The sequence below is a fragment of the Amblyomma mixtum genome, chromosome 10, assembly GCF_055824585.1.
Source record: "Amblyomma mixtum isolate Tamu chromosome 10, ASM5582458v1, whole genome shotgun sequence".
Classification (NCBI taxonomy): domain Eukaryota; kingdom Metazoa; phylum Arthropoda; class Arachnida; order Ixodida; family Ixodidae; genus Amblyomma; species Amblyomma mixtum.
In genome coordinates, this window is record NC_143021.1 from 160,666,190 (window position 1) to 160,683,751 (window position 17,562).

The 17,562-nt window shown below is 47.4% G+C and overlaps 1 protein-coding gene across 1 annotated transcript in view; it reads left to right on the top strand.

Moving 5' to 3' along the window:
• Nucleotides 1–17,562, top strand: part of LOC149327525 (uncharacterized) — a 753,829-nt gene that overhangs the window by 252,467 nt on the left and 483,800 nt on the right. The gene's annotated exons all lie outside the window — the stretch shown is intronic.

A 17,562-nucleotide genomic window follows, 5' to 3' on the forward strand; every position in this document is an offset into this window, starting at 1 on the left:
CGAGAGAGATGACCTTTCAGTGTACTTGTTTTAGGGCTCCCATCGTACTTTAAATTAGTCCATTTAACTGTGGCCAGCACGGATGAGAATTTGTGCTGAATTCTTACCATATGGCGAGCTTCAGCTCTTCGCTTGTTCACGAAGCCCCTCGCTTGATCTGTGATTATGATGCAGGGAAGGCCGAATTGGGGAACCTAACAGTTAGTGAGAAAATCCAAGTAGTGCAAACATGAGATGCTCGGCACTGCTACCGCGTTCATGTCCCCTGTTGCGAGATCAATGCATTCAAAGATATAGCCTGCGTTTGCATCCAGAGACCCATATGATCGAGAGAGATGACCTTTCAGTGTACTTGTTTTAGGGCTCCCATCGTACTTTAAATTAGTCCATTTAACTGTGGCCAGCACGGATGAGAATTTGTGCTGAATTCTTACCATATGGCGAGCTTCAGCTCTTCGCTTGTTCACGAAGCCCCTCGCTTGATCTGTGATTATGATGCAGGGAAGGCCGAATTGGGGAACCTAACAGTTAGTGAGAAAATCCAAGTAGTGCAAACATGAGATGCTCGGCACTGCTACCGCGTTCATGTCCCCTGTTGCGAGATCAATGCATTCAAAGATATAGCCTGCGTTTGCATCCAGAGACTCATATGATCGAGAGAGATGACCTTTCAGTGTACTTGTTTTAGGGCTCCCATCGTACTTTAAATTAGTCCATTTAACTGTGGCCAGCACGGATGAGAATTTGTGCTGAATTCTTACCATATGGCGAGCTTCAGCTCTTCGCTTGTTCACGAAGCCCCTCGCTTGATCTGTGATTATGATGCAGGGAAGGCCGAATTGGGGAACCTAACAGTTAGTGAGAAAATCCAAGTAGTGCAAACATGAGATGCTCGGCACTGCTACCGCGTTCATGTCCCCTGTTGCGAGATCAATGCATTCAAAGATATAGCCTGCGTTTGCATCCAGAGACCCATATGATCGAGAGAGATGACCTTTCAGTGTACTTGTTTTAGGGCTCCCATCGTACTTTAAATTAGTCCATTTAACTGTGGCCAGCACGGATGAGAATTTGTGCTGAATTCTTACCATATGGCGAGCTTCAGCTCTTCGCTTGTTCACGAAGCCCCTCGCTTGATCTGTGATTATGATGCAGGGAAGGCCGAATTGGGGAACCTAACAGTTAGTGAGAAAATCCAAGTAGTGCAAACATGAGATGCTCGGCACTGCTACCGCGTTCATGTCCCCTGTTGCGAGATCAATGCATTCAAAGATATAGCCTGCGTTTGCATCCAGAGACCCATATGATCGAGAGAGATGACCTTTCAGTGTACTTGTTTTAGGGCTCCCATCGTACTTTAAATTAGTCCATTTAACTGTGGCCAGCACGGATGAGAATTTGTGCTGAATTCTTACCATATGGCGAGCTTCAGCTCTTCGCTTGTTCACGAAGCCCCTCGCTTGATCTGTGATTATGATGCAGGGAAGGCCGAATTGGGGAACCTAACAGTTAGTGAGAAAATCCAAGTAGTGCAAACATGAGATGCTCGGCACTGCTACCGCGTTCATGTCCCCTGTTGCGAGATCAATGCATTCAAAGATATAGCCTGCGTTTGCATCCAGAGACCCATATGATCGAGAGAGATGACCTTTCAGTGTACTTGTTTTAGGGCTCCCATCGTACTTTAAATTAGTCCATTTAACTGTGGCCAGCACGGATGAGAATTTGTGCTGAATTCTTACCATATGGCGAGCTTCAGCTCTTCGCTTGTTCACGAAGCCCCTCGCTTGATCTGTGATTATGATGCAGGGAAGGCCGAATTGGGGAACCTAACAGTTAGTGAGAAAATCCAAGTAGTGCAAACATGAGATGCTCGGCACTGCTACCGCGTTCATGTCCCTTGTTGCGAGATCAATGCATTCAAAGATATAGCCTGCGTTTGCATCCAGAGACCCATATGATCGAGAGAGATGACAACTTCAGGCTCGCTCGGAATTTCTGCGTCGTTCAGTACCCTCGTCTCACGCCGCTCGTGAGTTCATCGTCTGGCACGTGTGGCATGACTCTATGTAACGGCGGATGTCCTTCTCTACTGACGGCCACCAATACTTCCGTTGCACCAAGCTTTTCGCTTTCCCGCTTCCGAGGTGCCCCTTGTCGGCATGAAACACTGTCGTGACACTGCTTCGGAGCGCCGCGGGAACTACCAATATGCTCCGAACACCGATCGAGCTTTTCATCATAATGTTGTATTCGAGTTCCTAGCTGGATTTGCTCGTTCCATCTTCGGCCCGGAACTTTTGACATTCGGGGTCATTCTCTCGAAGTTCGAGTGCGCAACTATACTTGCTCACGAGTATGGCGAGGCAGGTGAGATCGTTGCTGGTCACTGAGTTTTCGCTGTGTTACACTTCAACCACCTGCTTCGAGAGAGCAGCATCAGCAGCAGCGTTCTGGTCGTGGCCGGTTGTTCTCGTTGAAAAGGTATTCCGCGAGATCGAGAGTCCATCATCCTAATCGTCGGTTTGTCGCTCCCTTCTCTACAAGGTAAGAGAGGCTAAAGTAGCCCGTGCGGACTGCGAAGCACGGGCCTGCTCACATATAGATGGAAAACCACTATGTGATGGCTCTCCTTCGAGCATTTTCTAGTGTAGACCTCTGCTATGCTTATTCATATTTCGTCTTGTGTATTCTATAACCCTTTCTCTTGAGTCTTGCGTTCGGCTCAGTATCACTCCCATCCCTGTCTTAGATGCGTCAGCGTGCCCTTGCGTTGGGCGGTCCGAAAGGGAGTTTTGAGTATCGGGGATTCTTAAGTGCTAAGGCGGAGGCTTGGGCAAGTTGGTACATCATATGTAAGTGAAACAGCGCTAGACACGGGATAAAGGAAGAACAACACAGCACAAGGCGCTACTAGCAACTCGATTTTTATTCTGCCGGAAGCGAAATATATATCCGGAAATTAAGACAAAACTTCAAGATAAACAGTACAGACACTCAGATGCATAAAGTGCAGTCATTGCAGGTGCATGCACAAGTCACGAAGTTAGATAGCGAATTTCTTCCTCGAGTAGCCTAATGGATGGCTTGCTGACGCAGTTCTGTCCTCTCTGATGTATGATTAGTGCCTCGAAGACTTCCCTTGCTCTTTTCGATCTATATCTCTTGATAACGCTCGTGCGGTCCAAGAAAGGTGTGCAGTTTTTTGACTGACAGCTTTTGCAGTGTATGGCCAGACTGCTGCCAGTTCCTGTAGAATGTAATCTGGCGTGCTCGCTTAGTCTGGCTTAGTCGGGCAAACAGGCCGCTGTCTTAACACCAGACTAAGCGAGCACGCCAGATTACATTCTACAGGAACTGGCACCAATCTTGCCATACACTGCAAAAACTGTCAGTCAAAAAACTGCACACCTTTCTTGGACCGCACGAGCGTTATCAAGAAATATAGATCGAAAAGAGCAAGGGAAGTCTTCGAGGCACTCATCATTCATCCGAGAGGACAGAACTGCGTCAGCTAGCCATCCATTAAGCTACTTGACAGAGAAATTCGCTATCTAACTTCGTGACTTGTGCATGCACCTGCAATGACTGCACTTTATGTATCTGAGTGTCTGTACTGTTTATCTTTATGTTTTGTCTTACTTTCCGGATATATATTTCGCTTCCGGCGGAATAAAAATCGAGTTTCTAGTAGCACTTTGTGCTGTGTTGTTCTTCCTTTGTCCCTTGTCTAGCGCTGTTTCACTTACTTAAGTGCGCTTTTGGTTTTTTCTAAGATTCCCTGGAGTGCGCTGGATGGCGCATCCCTGGATGGCGCATCCCTCAAGACGAGTTGACGCAGTGGATATGTGAGTTTCGAAAACTCGGTGTTGAACTTGCGGTAAAAATTTGCGAATTCCAGAAACGAGTGCAACATCTTGGCGTTACCCTCAGGCTCAAATTTGTCTACTGTAAATCTCGCTTCGTTCAGAGTTCGTCCTTCTCCAGAAGTGACATAGCCAAGGAATGAGAAGTGTCTCGAACAAACTAACGTTTCATAATATGCATCTTTATGCCATAGGCGACATCGTCTTAATGCCTCGTCGTGCGGTGACAGTACTTCGGGAACTGCAGGTGCTGCCCGGGAGACGTCATCCATTTACGCAGATGTCCTTCTCAGGCCTTAAAACATATCGCGCATGACTCTACATTGTCTGCGGTGTCTCGCAAAGCGCAAAGGCCATGGGCAAGTACGCGTATTTTCGGTTCGACGTGACGTAGGTGGTTTTGTAGATTTCGCCAGGCTGTACTCGCGCCGTGACAAAGGGATTCTGTCAATCTTTAAATCAATCGTACAAAATCAAAGCTTATGGTATTTCAACTCTCTTTTTGTGAGGCTCCAAGGGTTTTCTTCGATCGATACCGAAGTCACTACCGGATTACCCCAGGGATCAGCACTGCTGCAGCCGTTCATACTCTAAATCTATAACGGTGCCATTACAGGTAACAATAAATATGTAGGAATGCATACACATTACGTTTGGAAGAGAGCGATCCTACACTGTAAACAAAAATATACCAATAGGGAGCAAAAATGGCGGCGGCCACCCTTTTTACTCCATTTGTGAAAGCATTTACTCCATGAGTGGGGAGTAAAAAGGTGGACTGTCCTCCATTTTACTCCCATGAGGGAATAATGGAGTTAAGATGAGGACTTACCAGCATTTACACCAGTCAAGAAAGGGAGTTAATTGTGCCAAATACTGTACCAGTGCCGAAATGGAGTAAAAAAAACATTTTGTGCAATCCACCCCACCACCTAACGTCTCGTCTGCTTCTGGTCAGTCGTCTGATAATGGCGGTGAGTGAAGACCGCTTGGTTACCATCGTCGCTGGATCTCCGTTCACTTCTGCTCCTTCACGGGCGCCTGCCGCGGTACAAGATATCGGCTTGTCGCCGTTTTCCACTACTGTACAGTACATAATTGAAATGCTCCTGTGAAACCTCCAGTGCTCTAACCATACCTAACTTTCCTTTGTGTCGCCACCCTGTTACAGCCGCAACTTAGGCCTAATTTTCACAGGCTTTTTTCAGTGTGGTCCTTGCAATGTATTGCAGCAGATTATGTGTTTCATGAACATAGAACCGTGAAAGAACATAGTGTCACCCCTGAGCTCTTTATTGAGCTCATGGGGCTACATTTTTCCTCAGTCAAATTGAAAAGCCAAGCCTTAATGAATTGAATATGTAAGCAAACACTGCCATTCCAAACTACTATCAGGGGCATTGAGTGGGTACGAGAGCAGCGTTGCGGCCACAATGGCTAACAGACCGCCTTTGTTTGCCATCCAGGTGCGTAACTGCATTCCTTTGTATGCTAAGAAAAGTGAAAACCGATGCTTACTGCTGCTTGCGTGCCCACGGCTGTTTTTGAGCGTGTTGACTGAATGCTTCAACAGCTGTCTTTTGCTGTTGTCGGGAGATGTGGAAGTAAACCCAGGTCCTTTTCACACGCGTACCAAAATAATAACCGGTGATTCGAGCACAGACGCTTCGAGCGAGGAGAGTAATCCTACAGCTAATGCCATATTAACACAATCGGAACAAAACATGGAAATACTTCGTATCTTGAAGGAACTGCAGACACGGTCAGTCGCGCTTTCAGCCAGTAACGAAGATATAAAGAAAACAATGGAAGAACAACGGCGCGGACAGCAGAATATTGATTCAGCCCTCGCGAATATAAATTCTAGATTTACAACAGTTGAACATTCACTGGAAGCAATTGACGAAGTAAAGCAGGATTTCGAATATACTGCTCTTGACATTCGCAACAAAATCAACTGCTTCAGGCACGAATTCATGAATTAGAAGACCAGAGCCGTAGAAACAATTTGGTGTTTCATGGTATTGCCGATGACAATGACCGTGAAACATGGGACGAAACGGAAAAAAAACTTCTAAACGTCCTGTCAAAATACGTTGACCCAGCACTCTCGCCAATTGATATTGATAGGGCTCATCGCTTAGGGCGGTATTCTGATTCTGGATGCCGTCCGGTGATTCTGAAGTTAAACAGCTTCAAAACCAGAGAAAAAATTCTGAAATGCAAAAAAAGACATCAAAGAAGACGACATTCAAGAGACAGAAGATTACTCGTTTGCCACACGCCAAGCACGCAAAAAACTGATTGGCTTCGCCAAATCACTGCCCGGCTCTCTATTTTTAAGCTAAAATACAATAAATTGGTCGTGAACAACAGATCCTACATGTATGACCCTGTAAACGATAAAATATTTGAGATTACCACAGAACGCACCAAGCCGATAACCCAGCACACGCATTCGTCTCTCCCCGCTGCATCTAGTCCTTGTAAATCTGCATAACAGTTACCGAGGGGCAGTGACCGTTGTGTAAACGCAGCTCAAACATCAGTGTTATTTACTAATATCCGAAGTGCCATAAAGAGTCGTACGGAACTCTCTTCTGCAATAATTGCGTGTTCTGCTGACATCGTCGTCCTAACTGAAACTTGGCTGCATGAATACTTACGTGACTGTGAGATATTCGATTCATCTAATCAATTCCACTTCTATCGTTGTGACAGGAAAGATCGGCAAGGTGGTGGCGTACTAATAGCAGTCAGTAAAAAAATAAAGTAAAATTATCTTCACATAACATCAAGCATCGAAACTATATGGGTATCTCTTCAACTAGGCTACCGCAGAATAATTTTAGGCGCATGCTATCGACCGCCTAATGCATCTCCTACATTTCTTGCAGAGCTTCATGATACCATTAATGTCATCGTAACGCGTTACCCTTCGTCATCTATCTTTCTGTTTTGTGATTTTAACTTTCCGGGCATGGACTGGTCCTCGGTGCAACCATCCTCATCTTCGACACTATGCAAGGAATTCAATAATTTATGCTCACTGTTTAATCTTACCCAAATTGTTACTCAGCCTACAAGAATTACTGAAGTTACAGCAAGTACATTACACCTTGTACTAACAACATTCCCAGAACTGTGTCAGAAATAACCTACATGCCCCAGTTAAGCTACCATTCGTTGCTCAATTTTTCTGTGAACATTCCCATATAAAAAACTCCGAGTCACACTAAGATAATACGCATGTATCACCGCGCTGACTTCAAAAAAATTAATAATGAACTAGGTTCTTTCCTGGCCACTTTTTTCGACGAATTCGACTCGCGACCAGTGAACGCAAACTGGCTTTTATTCAAGAACAAAGTTTTAGATCTCACCAGCCGCTTCATACCTACTAGCGTAATATCTTATCACCTGCATGCGCCATGGTATAACACGCATCTTAAGCGCTTGTCGAACCGTAAGAAATGCTTTTTCCGATCAGCTAAAAAATCACGCACTGAACATCTTTGGTCCCGTTATCGCTCTGTAGCTTACACTTACAATTCTGCGGTCAAGAACGCTAAAGCAAATTACTTGAGTAGCACTCTACCGAGTATGTTGGTCAATAACCCAAGAAAATTTTGGAGCGTCATTAACCCTTCTGAAACATCTAGAATAATACTAACGAATTCAAGTGACGAACCTATATCGATACTGACTGTGCAAAATGTACTGAATGATGTGTTTTCCAGCTTTTTTTCAAGTGGTGAAACTACGGATTTCCCCCAATTGGATCATAACAACTTCCTCCCAATGTACCCTGTGGTCATTCATCCTGATGGTATAGTTAAAATAATTGACAACCTTAAGATATCCTCCAGTGCTGGTCTTGATTGCATTACTACAAAGTTCCTGAAAAGTACGAAAATGTATTCAACGCTCGCTTTGACTAAAATATTTAAGCACTCATTAGAGAAAGGTGAACTACCGGCAGACTGGAAGATTGGTAAGGTGGTCCCAGTGTATAAATCTGGTAATAAACACTCGCCTCTTAACTACCGGCCCATATCTATTACCAGCATTCCATGTAAAATCTTAGAGCACATACTTTTTCACATATTTTCACTTTCCTTGAATCAAACTCGTTTTTTCATCATTCTGAGCACGGTTTTAGGAAGTCCTATTCATGCGAAACACAGCTACTCTTATTCGCACACAAACTTCACGCAATTTCAGACCGTCACTCGATCGCCGACTGCATTTTCCTAGATTTCGCGAAGGCACTTGATAAGGTTTCCCATCATCTTTTTTTACTAAAACTGCGCATGGTATGTTTAGACACAAACATTTTAAAATGGCTCGAAGTTTTCCTTACTCATCGATAGCAGTTTGTTGCCGTCAATAATGTTAATTCGGGTCGTTCACCCTGTTCTTTCCGGGGTTCCCCAAGGCACCGTCTTGGGTCCCCTGCTTTTTCTTATATTCATCAACGACTTACCCAGCAATCTTTATTTTTCTTCTTCTGTACACCTTTTTGCCGATGACTGCGTCCTCTTTCGGGAAATAACAAATGTAACAACAAGCACATGATTCAATCTGACCTTAACACTATCTCAACACGGTGCAAAACTTGCAATATGACTTCGAATGCGGAAAAGTGTAAACTTATGCGCATTTCTGGTGTTAATAGAGATCTTCCCGTATATACTCTTAATGGTGTGCTACTTGATTCAGTTACAAAATATAAGTACCTCGGAATTCATATTACGTCTAACCTTAGCTGGCATGCGCACATTGAGCACATCACTAACAAAGCTAATCGCATGCTGGGATATCTGAGACGTAACGTTCACGCAGCGCCAACTAACATCAAACTTCTACTCTATACCACACTCGTACGTTCACAGCTAGAATATGCGTCATCAGTCTGGGACCCTGGTGTTAAGAGTTTGATCGACCAACTGGAAATGGTACAACACAAATCAGCGCGCTTTATTCTCTCTGACTTCCGGCTTACGTCAAGCGTAACGGCTATGAAGGCTACACTGGGCCTAACTTCACTTGCATCACGACGCAAAATTGCACGCTTGTGTCTTTTTCACAAAATATTTCATCATGAGTCCATTCGCTGCGAGTTACTTCTTCCCCCTTCATATATTTCATGCCGCACAGATCACATACATAAAGTAGGCATTTCTGCATGCAAAACTGAAACATTCTCGGATTATTTTATTCCTCACACGTCATATGACTGGAGCCACCTTCCTTCTTCAGTCGCCACAATTCCTCACTCTGTATTGTTTCGGACTGCTGTTACCGTTTCTGTTGAATGATATATTGTGTTTATCACTTATTCTAACCTCTCTGTTTTGAAAATTTATTGTTCTCTGCTGCTGTTTGTATTTTTTGCAGTGTTATGTATTACCGACTCCCCTCTGTAATGCTTTGCCCTGAGGTAAAATAAATAAATAAATAAAAAAGGGGTGTTTTCAACTTTTCTGCTGCGGTTTTTAGTCAAATATAGCGGTTTGGTTTTCGTTTATGGGGTTTAATGTCCCAAAGCGACTAAGGCTATAGCGTGGTGCATGACCGTGAAAACTACCCAGCGAATCCTTCTCAGTTTTGAACGATTGATTATAATGTTACATCCCTTTATCTACAGACACGGCCAACCAAACGAGCTCGCACAGCAAAGGGAGACGACAAGCAGACGACTTCTGCCGCCTACGCCGCCGCTGGGCTTGCAGACGGCGAATAGAATGCGGGACGCGGAGTAACGTTAGGGCAGCGCAGTTTCCCAAGTTGGGTTGCCGGCGGCCCGCAAAGCTACTGCCCGTTTCCACCGCTGTCATTGTAAGAATGAGCCTGAATGAGTATAAATAAACTATAAACATCATGCAATTTTCGGTCTCCATTTCGATAAGGGAGTAAAAAATGGACGCCCTTTTCACTCCTTAATAACTCCTTTCTATAAGGGAGTAAATAAAAAACACCATACATATGGAGTAAAAAAAAAAACCTCCTTTTGGGTGTGCGTTAGAGGACAAGCCATATACTTCCTTTTGGGTGTTTTTTTTTTGCTAACATTGTACCAAGAGGCAAAATATTGATTCCTTGGCGCTATTGAAGCTTTAGTCAAGGTGTTCGAATAATAAGGCGTTTTTTACACTTCCGCCGAAACTTCCAGGCTAAACTTCGGTTCACTGCTCAGTGGCCTGAAAAATTGTATTTGACACGAAAGCGATTAGTACGCAAGTGCGTACGCGCCTATTGGGACCCTTAAGCCTCATAGCAGGAAGCTTTAAAAATACACCTTTGCTGGTAGATTTGTCTTTGTAAATAAATTACAGTAACCATAGTATCACAGAGGCTAAACTTACTCGCCAGTAGTGGGACTTGGAAACGCAGGAGAAAGATGCGAATACAATAGCACGATGCCGTATATCATTCCCAAACTGGCATTTCTTGCCAGAAATATCTCCAAAAGAAAAGATCACCTTTTGTAGGTCGAATAACTTGCCCTTGAAAGTGAAGCCTTTAGTATTTTTTTTTGTGGGGGGGGGGGGGGGGGTGCAAGGGCGTGTTCCTGGAAGCTACTGCCTGGTGTTGCACAAATTACAGCCGTTGGCGCATCTTTACGACGGTTTCAGGGTGTAAATATTTTACAACCGCATTTTTCCAAACATAATCCCGTTGCTGCATTGCCTAAATTTCGATGCAGACACTGAAGAAATCGAATAAATAAAGCGCGATCAGGTGACTCACGTCACTTCCGTCGACAGCTTATTACGGGAGTTCAGACTGTGCACAAAAATCCGGGTTATGTGTAGCAGCGTTCTTTTTTTTTACGGCGTTCTAGACAAATTTTTTCCCAAGGATTTATGCAAGCCGCGCAGCTGGATACCCGATATGCGCCGCTGTGCACTGAAGGTTTGTCGTCGGTTACGCCTCCCCTTGCACCAGCACTCGCTCACTCATGGAGTTTCTCAAAATCAGCTCGCCGGTCGGCTCCTGTACTCTAATTTTCGAATGTTAGCTCGATGCTCGCGGTTCGGGGCGTATAACCCTTAACTAAGCTGTTCTTAACGTTGACGCTGTTACAACAAGCATTTTTCTGAAGTCAAACATACAAAAGTTTTCCTTGGTGAACATACTCTCATTTCACCTGTGTACCCTGTGTTACGTCTGGCCTTCGTCGTGGGGAAGACAACGACATGGCAGCAGCGAAACGCCGACAAACCCCGAGACGCGCGTTGGGTGAACGCCTGGATTGCCACGGAAGCCGCGTCCGTCTGCCCGGTTGAGCGAGCGTTTCCCGTACACCCAGTGTGAACGCGCGTTCGAAACGCGCGCGAACGCCGCTCATGGACATTTCGGCGTCTGCGCTACGTGGTTGGCATCGTTCCCCTCTCCCAGCGCGTGACGACGGCGTGATCTCTCGGGAGTGAGTGAGTGCGTGCGTGTCGGTGATTGGTGCCAGTGAAACCCGGCCCCCATCTAGGGACCCTAGGGAAGAGAACTCTTAAAAAAAGCCGGCAGCGGCACGGCCGAAGAGCTTTTGTCATCATGGTCTCCTGTTGAGCTGTCGTGATGCAGCGTTCCTGCAGCTCACTTGTTAATATTCCTGTATAAATTCCTCTTCATTGTCTTTTCCCAGCAGCCTCGTCTCAGACGTCCCTCATTCACTCTCCGGCACACGACCATGCTACCTCGTCCGTAACAAACTGGTGGCAGCGGTGGGGTGCTGCTACCTCGTATTTAACAAACTGGTTGGCAGCGGTGGGACGCGAAACATCGGACGCCAACGAGAGATGCGGTCAACGGGACGCTGAGCAGCAAAACGGCGAGTCGGAGGCAGTGCAACAACCCTTTGTGTGACTGGTTGCCTGCAGCGGAACGACTGCGCTGGATTCTTGGCTGCGAGGTTTGGTGAGTGCGGGACTTTCTTCTGCTGAGTTTTGCCAGGCTTTTGTTAGTGTCAGGAACAGAGCTGGTAATTGGGTTGTCGTTGCTGCTAGGTTAGTTGCAGCAAGACAATAGCGGGCAGTAGAGAAGCAGCACTCGGAGAAGCCATGGATTTGAAGACGCTGCGCAAACCAAAGTTACTGGAGCTTGCGAAAGAGTTGGGTCTGGAGGTATCAGACAAACTCAGAAAACCAGAACTGCTGAAGGCTATTCTTGCGTTAGAGGCTGAGGATGACGAGCTTGCGGAATGCCTTGAGACCATTGAGGAGAGAGAGCTGCGGGAGCAGGAACGCGTAAGAGAGCAGCAGGAACAGGAACGCGAAAGAACGCTGCGGGAACAGGAATACGAAAGAGAGATGCTGGAACTCACATGTGAACTTAACACGATCAGAAGTATTAGAACGCGATCTCGCTTAAGTTTTTTGAGAAAAGGCGAAAATTTCGGAACTTTTCTAGAAAATTTTGAGAGAATTTGCATGGAGGAGCAGCTTGACCAGAGTTATTGGCCAACTGTGTTGATGGGATTTCTCCCATGTGAACCTTGTAATGTCTGGGCGAGGTTGTCTGACGAGGATGCCCACAACTATGCCATAACTAAAAGTGCGCTCCTCCGATACTTTCGTATTCCCGCGGAGGCAGATTTGGAAGGCCACATTGACGGTGGTAAGTTACGCCGCAATAGTGTCAGGGACAGAGTTAGAAGCTCCGCTCAGTCGCCGGATGACACGAGTGCTGTGCAGAAGTGGCGGCATAGGACAGGTTTGGTCCAGGAAAGAAAGGCCACTTCGGCAGCGAGGACCGAGGAGTTCGGTCAAGAAGCTAGCGAACAGTGCAGATCCGCCAGCCATGAGGGCTCGGGCGATAATGTAGGCACTAAGGCTAGCAACGAGGAAGAGTGCAGATCCGCCAGCCATGAGGGCTCGGGCGATAATGTAGGCACTAAGGCTAGCAACGAGGAAGAGTGCAGATCCGCCAGCTGTGAGGGCTCGGGCGATAATGTAGGCACTAAGGCTAGCAACGAGGAAGAGTGCAGATCCGCCAGCTGTGAGGGCTCGGGCGATAATGTAGGCACTGCTAAAAATAAGGAAAGGGGCGATGCGTTGGTTTTGAGCCCAGAGAAGCATGCACTTTCCGGGACGGAGGCGGATTCCTGCGGTCGGGAGGATAATACCCAGGAGAAAGACGCCGAAGGTCTCCGTGACCAGGGAAAAGTAGTCCTTGGGTTATTTGAGGAAAGTCATGATGAAAGTTCTGTGAAGGCCGAGTTTAATGGGAATGAAGAGCAAACTGTGAGTTGCAGGATTCCCACCGAAAACAAAGCCGAGCGATCTGCTTCGTTAGTGAGCACAGACAACGCTAATAAGGGAGAAGCGACCGTCTCTAGCCCTGAGGCAAAACCTGCTTTGACAAGCGAGATTGATGCTTCTGCTCAGGAAGAGACTAGTGAGCTTGCGGGCCAGAGCAGTCAAGGAATCAAGGGAGACCCTCCTTCGATGCGGCTGGCGAACCTTGGTAGCCAAGTTTTGGACACAGCGCTTTGCTGTAAGGAGAGCGGCTGCGAGTCACCCGAGTGTACCGCTGAAACCCAAGGGCAGATCGCAACGTTAGCCATCGAGGGTGGTTTAGATCAAGTCGCAGGCCAGGGAGTTAGGGTCGCAGGGTCGATTAGCAAGCCTCAGGAGAGCAAGTTATGCTCAGCAGGAGGTAAAGTGCTCTCGGGAGAGCTAGCTACTGCGACCTGCGGTGACTCACCGAAAGCACGAGCCGTTAATTCGAACTTAAGGGTGAAATACGGCTCGTTGCTGCGTCAGAGAGAAGATGCGGAGGTTGAGGGTACCGCGAGAAAGGGAGGCGCGCTGGGCCGTTCTGCGAAGGCAGTTTTAGGAAGGCGACCACGTGCAAGGAGAGCCAAGACGAGGGGTGCTCTCGAGAGAACGGACGAAGTACGGGCCGAGGACATTGTAAAGTTAAAGGCCCGCCAGCAGCGTAATCGTCCGAGGCTATCATCACGGCACTCCATATGCGTCAGGCACCGCGCTAAGGCCAGACTAGCTCGGCGTTTACAGACAGCGCGAAAGCCACCTGACCCATTGTGGGGACGCTACGGTAGCAGGACGCGTAAAACTCGCAGCGGGCCGCAGAGGACGCCCAGCTACCGCATGGAAGAACGCCGCAGAATGCGTTCCAGTCGAAGGACATTGCCGAATCGAGAGAGTACACGTAGGCGTTTGTTTCATGTGCGACCGTCAACCCCTCGCATTCAAATGTTCAGACGCTACTTGGGTGTTGGAGACACGCGGCCGGTGTGCGAAACAAATCAATGTCGCGTGGCGTCTGGGGCTCGCAGGTGTCGAAGCGCAGTTAAGCCCTTCGAATTTTGTGAATTGTCGGCTTCTAAAGCCACTGTTGGTGTGCGTCCGCGCAGGGCGCGCTTGAAGAATAGGCGACCCCTTTGAGCCGCGGCGCGGCTCGTTAGCAGCAGATTCCGAGGATGTCTCTGCTGTTTTAAACCATTCCTGCAGAAAAAGCGTTTTGCAGAAAACAAAAAAAGTGAAAAAAAAGAAGTTTTGAGCAGGAATAGGTTTCGGACGCATTTGTTACGTTGGAAGCGTTCCTTTTGGACAAAGACTGTTTCGAAAAATGCACTAGTGGTGCCGATGTGTAGCAGCGTCCGTTAAAACGCGAAGTGCTAGCCAGACGGGCCATTGAGGCCACTAGCATAAGCGCCTGGAGTCGCTTGATTTTTTTTGGAATTGGGGAAATTAATGTGACTTTGGCTCCGATGTTGAGCGAATCTTTGCGGGGATATGCAAGGTGAAGGCAGTATGCTGCTATGCAGAATGAAATAATGTTGTGGTCATTACTAATCGGAATACATCACAAAAAGGGGAGTCTCAAAGGTAATGCCGATAGCTTAAATTGAGGTCCCTAGCGCAAGAGTCAGCATCATAGTTGCGGTTTGCTGGTCTTTTTCTTCCTGATCTAGGATTTTGAACCGATTGGTTTTGTTTGTTTTAAATTGAGATGCGCTTTGTGGTGTAATGTGCCGATTTGTGGGCATTTGCACAGTGCTGCGGAACTACTCCCAGGGATTGATTGGGTTTGTAAGAGGGAAAGAGCCTGGCATCGCTTAGTGGGGATTGTGTCGTGCTTGCGGACTGAGCGGTCGGGTTTTCGGCGTGGTTCTAACGCTAGCGGAGCACGAGGCACTTTGCAGTGCCCTTTGGGAACCTGCACCTGCAAAGGAAGACTTCGGGGTGCGCTGAGCTCCAGAACCGCCGAGAGAGAACCGACTCCGGTTGAGACCAGCCTCAAGCGACATCCCTCCGGACAGCGGATGCTGTCCCCTGTCCTTCGGGATCTCCTTCCCCCGGCGGGGCAGTCTGTTACGTCTGGCCTTCGTCGTGGGGAAGACAACGACATGGCAGCAGCGAAACGCCGACAAACCCCGAGACGCGCGTTGGGTGAACGCCTGGATTGCCACGGAAGCCGCGTCCGTCTGCCCGGTTGAGCGAGCGTTTCCCGTACACCGAGTGTGAACGCGCGTTCGAAACGCGCGCGAACGCCGCTCATGGACATTTCGGCGTCTGCGCTACGTGGTTGGCATCGTTCCCCTCTCCCAGCGCGTGACGACGGCGTGATCTCTCGGGAGTGAGTGAGTGCGTGCGTGTCGGTGATTGGTGCCAGTGAAACCCGGCCCCCATCTAGGGACCCTAGGGAAGAGAACTCTTAAAAAAAAGCCGCCAGCGGCACGGCCGAAGAGCTTTTGTCATCATGGTCTCCTGTTGAGCTGTCGTGATGCAGCGTTCCTGCAGCTCACTTGTAAATATTCCTGTATAAATTCCTCTTCATTGTCTTTTCCCAGCAGCCTCGTCTCAGACGTCCCTCATTCACTCTCCGGCACACGACCATGCTACCTCGTCCGTAACAAACTGGTGGCAGCGGTGGGGTGCTGCTACCTCGTATTTAACACCTGCGATCGCAACGCACCTCAGACTAACAACGTTGCACGCGTTTTGTTTCCAAGACTAGAGAATTTGTGTGCTCGAAACTTCTGTAACATTTGTTTTGAGGAGCCTGGGTCAGCGAAAGAGGCTTATTCTAGCCTGTTTTCCGAAGTCACGGTACTGGGGCTTTTTCTACGAAAACAATCGCTCCTTTTGCGAACACAGCCTTCGTTGCGATGCGGTGTTCACTACAGTAATCGCGTGAAAGTTCGTAATGGTTTGGTTTGGTTTTTGGGGTTTAACGTCCCAAAGCGACTGAGGCTATGAGAGACGCCGTAGTGAAGGGCTCCGGAAATTTTGACCACCTGGGGTTCTTTAACGTGCACTGACATCGCACAGTACACGGACCTCTAGAATTTCTCCTCCAAAGAAATTCCAGCCGCCGCGGCCGTAATGGGTTCCCTATGTAATGGCTTTGGACTGCCAAGCTGCTGACTCCCAAGGTAGGGTATAATGCGAGAACTTAAGTGCCATACGCGCTGGCCGATTGGAAAGCTCTGATATATTTGCACCGATGCGTGCAGCCTGCGACGTCTGCACCGCGCTGGGCACACCCTTTAAATAGGGAGGGTAGTACATAACGCTACTTTATTTCTTCTGTATTTTGTTAATCTTTAAAGCACAGTTGATGTATTCCTCGGGTGTAATAGAAATAAAGAAGGAACAAGGATGGGTACTTTGAAGTAAAAAGTGTCTTCTGTTATTATTCTATCATTCTTAGACATAATAATGCATTGAGTATTCAGCAAGAAATATAATGCCTTCAAACAATTAGATGCTCTCATCGTTGCTCCTAACTTTTCATGTGCATAAAAATGATCACGACCAACTGAGCCCCTGTGCTACTCTCACAAAAGCTCCTGTCTGACTTAACTTCTTAAATTTCGTCTTATGGAGAACGAAACGCTCAGTTGTTAGAATTTTACGAGGCGGCGCTGAGAGTTCATTTTCGCGTCCTTAGGCAGACACGTGGGGTAGAGGAAACCGGCAAAAACTGGTCATTTGTCCTCACACATGGTCGCGGCGGAAGGGGATAACGCACGCGCCACCGACGCCGTAGTGCTGGGCACGCTGAAGAACTATCCGAAACGAGGCCTTTTATGTTCAAAAGTCAGCGCAACGTATTTTCCTGCTGACGATACTGTGACACGGTCCGGCATGATGATTGGAACAATAGACACTCGGGTCCACTCCGGGTGGTCCATTACGGCAGACCTTGGGAGCAATCTTCATCAAGTTGACAGAGGGTGCACCAGCAAAGCTGCTCCGAGTGATTGCAGAGGATACTTGCTGTCGCCGCAGCGGCTACGCCGGACGCTTTCTGATCGACTTAGGTTGAAAGGGAGCACGGGTACAGCACTCCATGTCGGTTTTCGGATGCTCACTTCCATCGCAGATGAGCTAGAGGCGTGCTCGCGTTTTGCTCTTACTGCATGCACTGCTCACGTGCTCACGGCAATAAAGTATAGCTCTGACCGACTGTTTTGTGCAGATTACATTTGCAAGCACAAGAAGCTCATTCCAAAGAAGCGAAATTTTCACAGTGTCACCTACGTAGACATCAACGTTTTGAATTAGCTTCTAATATCCGAAATACCTGTGAATGTCAGGGAGACGGACCACTTGCGCTACCCGTACTTTCACTAATTCTGCAATGAAACATCTTCACGGAAAGCGTCGTTTTGTGATGGTACTTTTATGCCCCCTGAAGAAGAAATAGAGGTTATCAAATGGAG